Source organism: Monodelphis domestica, chromosome 6 (genome assembly GCF_027887165.1).
Source record: "Monodelphis domestica isolate mMonDom1 chromosome 6, mMonDom1.pri, whole genome shotgun sequence".
Lineage (NCBI taxonomy): Eukaryota > Metazoa > Chordata > Mammalia > Didelphimorphia > Didelphidae > Monodelphis > Monodelphis domestica.
In genome coordinates, this window is record NC_077232.1 from 83,539,992 (window position 1) to 83,547,954 (window position 7,963).

General features: G+C 36.5%; 1 non-coding gene across 1 annotated transcript; it reads right to left on the reverse strand.

The window, feature by feature from the left end:
• Positions 1-1,825: 1,825 nt before the first annotated feature.
• On the reverse strand, positions 1,826-1,927 carry LOC130455325 (U6 spliceosomal RNA). Its single transcript, XR_008913239.1, has one exon. It is a non-coding gene; the product is annotated as a U6 spliceosomal RNA (small nuclear RNA).
• Positions 1,928-7,963: the final 6,036 nt, after the last annotated feature.

Below are 7,963 nucleotides of genomic sequence, written 5' to 3' on the forward strand. Positions count from 1 at the left end.
GTTGTCTTTATTCTACTCATTCCATTCTTCATCAATTTATTCAATTTTAAATTGTTCATTTTTATAATATTAATGTTATGGTATGAATTGGTCTTCTAATTCTGTTCATGTCACTCTGCATCAATTCATACACATCTTCCCATAGCCTTTTGAAATCATCTAGGTTGTCATTTCTTATAGAAAAATAGTATTCAATTACAATTTAACATGTAGTGTGTATATTTGTATAAATAGATGGCTTGTTTTCATGCATGTGTGTATATAAATATGTACATATATTCTAAATTATTATACCCTATCAGGAAGGACATATATGGGCATAAGGACAATACAAGAACATCTCTGTATATACATATATATAAAATTATAAATAGTATCAGTAAGCAAGAAAAGGTAGATATGTCTGAGGAGAATACAATAAACAGATTAAAACACATACATGTACATAAAAATGGGAGCAAAATGTTTAAGAAAGAAAAGAGCGGCACAAAACTTTAATAACAAAGAAAAATTAACACTTAGAAGCAGTTAAACTTTCTTTGAATGCATCTGTGTATACAGATCTATTTTTGTATATACTTACACACGTACAAAAATAAAATCTTCCTGAGGGCAAGAGCATTTTCATGTTTGTTTCCTCAAAGTCTAGCAGAATGTCTGCTACATAGTAATTGTTTAATTGATACTTAAAAAAAAATCTTTACCTTCTGCCAATTCATCAACTGATCAATCAATTGATCAATTCTAACGCAGAAGAGTGGCAAACACTAGGCAATTGTGGTTGAAGTCACTTGCCTAGGGTCCCACAGCTAGGAAGTGTCTGAGGCCAATTTGAACCCAAGTCCTCTTGACTTCAGTCCTAATGCTCTATCCACTGTACTACCTTTCTGTTCTTTAATTAAAGCTTATTGATTAATCAATCAATTAGTTAATTGAGCCCCTACCACTTCTCACCTACAATATTTCATAAAAGATTGGATCATATTTTGCTAAAACACAGGTATTCTGAATCCAAGGTATTCTCTAGAGGTTAGTATGGCTTCTAGTTAATTTTTTAATCCAGTAAATTATTGTTCAATGAATAAATTACCCCACTTTTCTCTGATGTTTTATTGAATTCATAGTTCATTCCACATCATTGGGCACTTAATTATATTAGGCTTTGTTTTGGTTCCTGGGTGTAGGTCTTCTCTCCCCAACCATACTATGAATTCCTGGAGGGCAGAGACTCCAGGGTAGAGATTATATCCCTTGAAGCTATTCCAGCCCAGAGTGATTTGTGGTAGGACAGGGTTAATGAGTAAGTGTGGGCTAATTTATATAGTCATTATAATCAAATCCAGGGGATGAGGAATCTCCTGGAGAAGTCACTGGATGTTACAGCGAAAAGGCTTTTTAGAGATTTTCTGGCACAATGCCCTTTATATAAATATTTGAGGAAACTGAGGTCTTGAGAGGTAAAACCTAAATTCAGATCAGTAGTAAATGGTTGAATTGGGTCCTGAACTGAGATCTTTGTCTCTTAACTCCAGAACTCTTTCCATTATAAAATCATAGGGTTTTAGAGTTGAAAGGGATGGACTTTCTCAAACTTTTTGGTCACAGAACACTTAAATTGTTATAAAACATTAAAAGGGCAGCCAGGTGGCTCAGTAGATACAGAATCAGGTCTAGAGATGTCAGGTCTTGGGTTGAAATCTGGCCTAAGACATTTCCTAATTGTGTGACCCTGGGCTACTCACTTAATCCTAGGTGCCTAGCCCTTACCATTCTTTTGCCTTGGAACTGATAGTTCATATTGATTCTTTTTGTTGTTGTTTTTATAAAAAATATGGAATGCTTCACAAATTTTCATGTCACCCTTATGCAGGGGCATGCTAATCTTCTCTATCATGTTCCAACTTTAGCATGGCTGTTGCTGAAGCAAGCATCTTATTATCGATTCTAAGATAGAAGGTAAGGGTTAAAAAAATTGAGGGCTGCTAGGTGGCTCAGTGGATAGAGAGGAAGGCCTAGAGATGGAAGGTTCTGGGTTCAAATTTGTCCTCAGACACTTCCTAGCTGTATGACTCTGGACAAGTCAATTAACCCCCATTGCTTAGCCCTTATCACTCTTCTGTCTTAGAACCAATATTGATTCCAGGGCAGAAGACAAGGGTTTAAAAAAATAATTGAAGACTCCAAATTGCTTCTGTTTTTAAGTTGTCTCACTCATACAAATATATTATATATTTTCTATATTATAAATTAAAATATCTTGGAATGATTATGAAAACAGTTTTGACATCAATAATCCCTTGAAATACCCTCAGGGATTCCCAGGGGTCCTTGGATCATACTCTAGGAGCCATTGATCTAAGTCTTAGCCTTCATTTCATGCCATGGTCAGCCTTCATTTCATGCCATGGTCTATTCTTTCAGTCCCATATGCAGGAACTATACTTTGATGAGACTCCACAAATAGTTCTAGGTCCCATAAAACATACTTAGAAAAGAATGTTCTCTCTTCATCTTCCCACTCTTATTCCTGGCTGTGTGAGGTGTCAGTCAAAATGAGACCCTTCAGCCAGGGTTTTAATTTGTTGTTATACTTTTGCTAGCATGTGTGATAATAAAAAGTCACATTTATATAACCATTTTGAACGTTAGAAACATTCTTTCTTCAAAATTAGGCAGGGCAAGTGATATATACTCTCCATTTAACAGGTGTGGAAACTGAAGTTCAAAGTTAAATTGAGTTATCCAGGGTCTCAGAATCAGGACTTAGATTCTGTCTCCATCCTTATCACTCTTCACTACACCAGGATATCTTTAATCTTTCCAAGATGCCTCATAATACTTGACCACAATAATTAATAATCATAATAATCATCATTTTATAGGTTTTAAAGTTTACAAAGAATTTTACATATATTCTCACATTTGATCCTCATAAAACCCTAGTAAAGTTGATGCTATTTTTATCCTCATTTAATAAATGAGGAAATTGAGATGAAGAAGTGTTAAGGGACTTACCAATAATCATATAGCTCATAAATATCTGAGACAGGGATCGATTTTAAATTTTCCTGACCCCAAAGCCAGTTCTCCAAACACTTCATTACCTAACTACCATTGAGGCTTTCCAGGCTTCCATTGACACAAGTTACTACACTATGGGAAGATATAATTGTGAGTTAAGACTTTGCCACTTATTTTCAGAACGTTAGTTCTTCCCTTTGGGTTTCAGGTCCCACATTGTAAATATGAAGGATTTAGACAAGACTAAGGTCTTGTCTAATTCTGATATTATGTGAGGTCTCTTCTAGCCTCAATATTTACTTTATAAAGTTTCTCTGGCTCTGGCATTGAGTGGATAGAGTACTGGTTTTCCAAGTAATGGACACGGCTTTGAATCCTGGTTTTCGATAACCCCCGGAAAGCCCAGGCTTTAGAATTAGGATTAGATCTCCAAATATGTCAGACAAGGGGCTGAAACAGGATCTCTCTGAGATTTTTTTTAAATTCCCTATTCTAAAGTTTCACCCCCACCCCCATCTTCTGTAAGTCTTGTAAGAGCCATAATACTGGAATCAAGAAGACCTAAGTTCAAATCCAGTCTTGAACATTTTCTATCTATGTGACCAGGGGAAATTTACTTAGCCTCTATTTGCCTCTGTTTCCTCAGCTAAATTTAGGGTAATCATAGCATCTACCTCGTGGAGTTGTTGGGAGGATCAACTGAGACCACATGTGTAAATCACTTAGTACAGTGCTTGGTACACAGTAGGCTCTTAAATGTTTGTTCTCTTCTCCTTGTTCTATTGTATTGAATGTGTAAGTAACTTGGCTGCTGATGGCCAGGGTTGATTCATTGATGGACTATATCCTCCAAGTTACTCCTCAGGGCTGTGATCCCAAATAGTCTTGGCTGCTATTGGTGTCCCTTGTCTTGCACACTTAATTCTGGGTTAGCATCCACTTAAAATTTCTTCTATCATCATTCAATCCCCTGATATCAAACAATCACAAAATACCTTTGGCTGTCCATTCTGCTTTTCTAGAAGCAGGTTCTCCGATGATCCCCACAAGATGGCATCATGCAAAGCACAACAGGCAAGGTCTGAAGTGGAAATCCAGGCCCCCATCCCCTTCCACATTATCACACACTTACTGGACCAGGTTCTCTAAGCACCCACTTGGGTTGGCTCTAATCATGCCCTCAGGATTGAGCTACACCATCTAGTCAGTCCTCATATTACATATGATAAGGGGGTAAGATCCCTATCAGAATTAATCTTCTATGATTCTGCCATTCAGCTCTTCCTCTTTCCCATCGACCATTAAACCATTAGATAATGGTTTAATGTGAGAGACTCTCATTCCAAGGTTTCATCATATGGTGTCCAGAAACTACAATATGCTCAATGGGCCTGCTAGAAATATCAAAAAACTATGGTCTCCTCCAAAAACTTGCAAGTAACTGGGAACCTGAGAGAGAAAATTTCCAGTGAGGATCATGACATCCCCACTGGGCTTGTCTTCCCTTATCTGAAGGCCCAGAGTGATGACTAGCCTCAACGATATTTTCCTGCATCTAGATTCACACCCTGGCTCTGTCATTTACTGGGTCTATGACCTTATTTCCCTTTTTTGAGTCTGTTTTCTCATTTATAAAGTAGGAACAATGATATACCACCTACCTCTCAAAGCTATCAAGAGGAAAATATTTGGTAAACTTAAAGTATCAGGAAGTGTGAATAGTTATTGTTTCTATAAATGTTTCTACTAAAGGTTCCATTCCACATTTACAAATGTGATAGGAAAGACAGATGGGAACCCGGTTGGCTTCTGAGGAAGTTGGCACCTATAAAGAGAGTCTTTTGTTTCACAGCTGGAGCAGCTGCCAGTCACTTGTGAACAATGGGTGCCTCTGGTGCCCTCTTCTTCCCTGAAGGTTCTGGTGTCTAAGCAGGAGACAGCCATGCATGTTTACCCATAACTCTGCTGTTTTAGCTGATCTGTTGTTCTTCCATAGAAGCCAGGGAACATTCCTACAAACCATTCTGGGAATCTAATGGCTCTCTTCTCTGTCATCCATATTCTAAGTGTATGTCAGGTCAGGTGGACCTATACTAGGGGCAGACTCACTTTAAATGTTACAATTTTAAATTTTAAATATTTTCTTACAGTTGTTTAGATAACAACTTATGAAGAAAGGGACATTGAACTCAGGTCTGGGGTCCAAACCTCTATTTATACCCTCACGATTGATTATAGGATATAAAACTGGAAGGGATAGCATCAAGCTCCTCACTTTACAGAAAAAGAAGCTGAGACCAATAGAGATAAAGTTACTTTCCCAAGGTATTAAGTTTAGACAACATAGTTATGAGAAAAAGTGCACTCTAAACTTTAGACATTTTGTGAATATATTCTTTTAGTAACTATGCTATTCCGAAATCTATCTTTCTAAAGCATTACTTGGCACCCATCAATCCCCCTGCTCAAAAACCTTAACTGTTTCCTCATTGCCTATAGAATAATGTCCAATAATTAAGCCTTCAGATTGAAAATGTTTTGTTACAGCCTTTATTTCCAGCCTTTTCTCCTGCTATTCTTCTCTATACCAATTGGACCATTGGGCATCCTCTTTCATTAGAAAAGAAACTAGTCCTGGGGGGTCAAAGACATGAGGGTAGATTTCCAGGCTCTACAGTTTACTAGCTACATGTTACCATAGAACTACTTCTGAACTTGGATTCAGGAGAATTTGGTTTTAGTTCTTACTTAATCATTTACTAGCTATGTGATCAATAGCAAGTCATTTCTCCTTTGTCTTGACTTCAGTTTTTGTTTCTTTATAATCTGCAAAATAAAAGGTTAGAGTGAAATGATCTCTAAGGTTCCTTCAACCCTCTAAAATTATGGCTTTGGGTAATTTGCTTTGTCTTTCTAGGCTTTACTTTCTTTTGCTGCAAAATATGGATAATAATGGCAGCCATCATTCTCTTACTGGACTGCTGCCTAGGAGCAAGTGAGATCATGGATAGAAAGTGTTTCCTAAGTGCTCTGAAGATTTGAGTAATTATTATCTAACTTCCTAATTTTTTTAAAAGAGAAAATTTTCTCATAATTGTGTTGATTTTAATTATAGACTCTAGAGCTGAAATGAGCTTTGGAGATCAGTGGGTCCAACCCTTTTATTTTATAGATGGTACATTTGAGGCTCCAGAGTGGTTGACCTATTGATTAAAAGAAATTAAGTGGGAAAACAAAGGATCAGTCCTGACCATGAGAGAATTCTGATTGAGGGTAGAGATGTATGACAGGAGTGAATGTAATTTACTAAGCACTCTGAGTAGAAACCTGGGGTGGCAGAAAGGTCCTTCAGCTCAGTGTTTAGGAGTAGATTCACATTTGATGTATTTCCAGAGAAATCCATGTAGTGAATTGTGCTATGATGCAAAGGGCATTGTCTCTGGAATCAGTTTACCTGAGTTCAAATCCTACCCATACAGATTGCTATGTTTGTGACTTGAGACAAGAGTTTTCACTTCCTTAGATTTTTAATCTTTAAAATGAGGAGGTTGAACTCTATGGCCTCTGGGGTTCCTTCCAACATTGGACCTATGATTCTACCAGAATGCACTAAGCAACAATGTGAGAGATCATGAAGTTTACCTTAGCTTTGAAAAAAAAACACAATTTTATTACAAACTTAATAACCATCATCAAGAGCAAAAAAGTAAAAATATGGAATAAAATCTTACATAAAACCCTTACCATATTCTTCATCAGGCAATAATGTTCTGCCAAACTTTTTAACAAAATAGAAACAAATGAGCAATCAATAAAAAGTGTATTTGTTCTGGGTTCTTTTCTGAGTTTATTCCAGGAAAAAAGTCTTCCCCTATTTTTTTAGGTATGTGTGTGTGTGTGTGTGTGTGTGTGTGTGTGTGTGTGTGTGTGTAGAGAGAGAGAGATACAGATATAGATAAAGAGAGAGAGAGAGAGAGAGAGAGAGAGAGAGAGAGAGATGGATAGATAGAAAGATGGATAGATAGTTGTAATCATTGTGATCACTACTATGGTCCCACAGACCTGGCTTGACAATATTTGGGGTGAGTCTTTCCATTATATATACCTATATATATATATATATATATATATATTTATGTGTGCATACCTACACAATATGCATATATACTCACATATGTATGTTAATAGCATCATAATATTTCATGTCATTAATATTATATAATTTAGCCATTCGTTCTTCAATTTTTAGACATATAGAATATTCCCTGTCACAAATAAAGCATATTTTTGCCCAAATAGATCTTCCTTCCTTTTGATTATTTTTTAGCACAAAGTCCTCACACATTTCTAAAAAGGTCTCCTCTGATTTCTCATTATAGACTGGAGGTCATCCTGAGTGGTTGTGCTAGTAGGAAATAAGCTCAGCCAAAATCTACCTTCTGGAAAAGTTCCAAATCTAGTACCAGAAACACACATCCCCTACTATCTGAGAACTAGCCTAGTAAATTTCAAGAGGCTCATTACCAATAAGCTTTTAAGTAAAACTTATTGGCAATGAGCCTCTTAAACTTATATTGACATATATATGTACATATATATATATAGGCATCAATCAATATAGGTAGCAGGTAAGCATAGTTCCAGTTGTTCTATAGATACTAGTGACAGTTGTGTTGAAGGGAATCCTTCATTCTGTTAACCCTCAGTTACTTGTAAGTTGGAAAGGAAAGTGGGTATACACAGGAAGAATGATGTGTAAAGGATTCAAAAGAGGACCTATATACATCCAGGTATGAAAAGGCACATCCCATTTAAAATGTTGGGCTGGCTCGCTCACAAATTTTCTTCTATTAATTTCTAGGAGCTTAATTCACTTCATCTCTCTCTACTTATATCCCTCCTACCATAAATGGACTTCAAGATGGCTATGGAATACTATGAC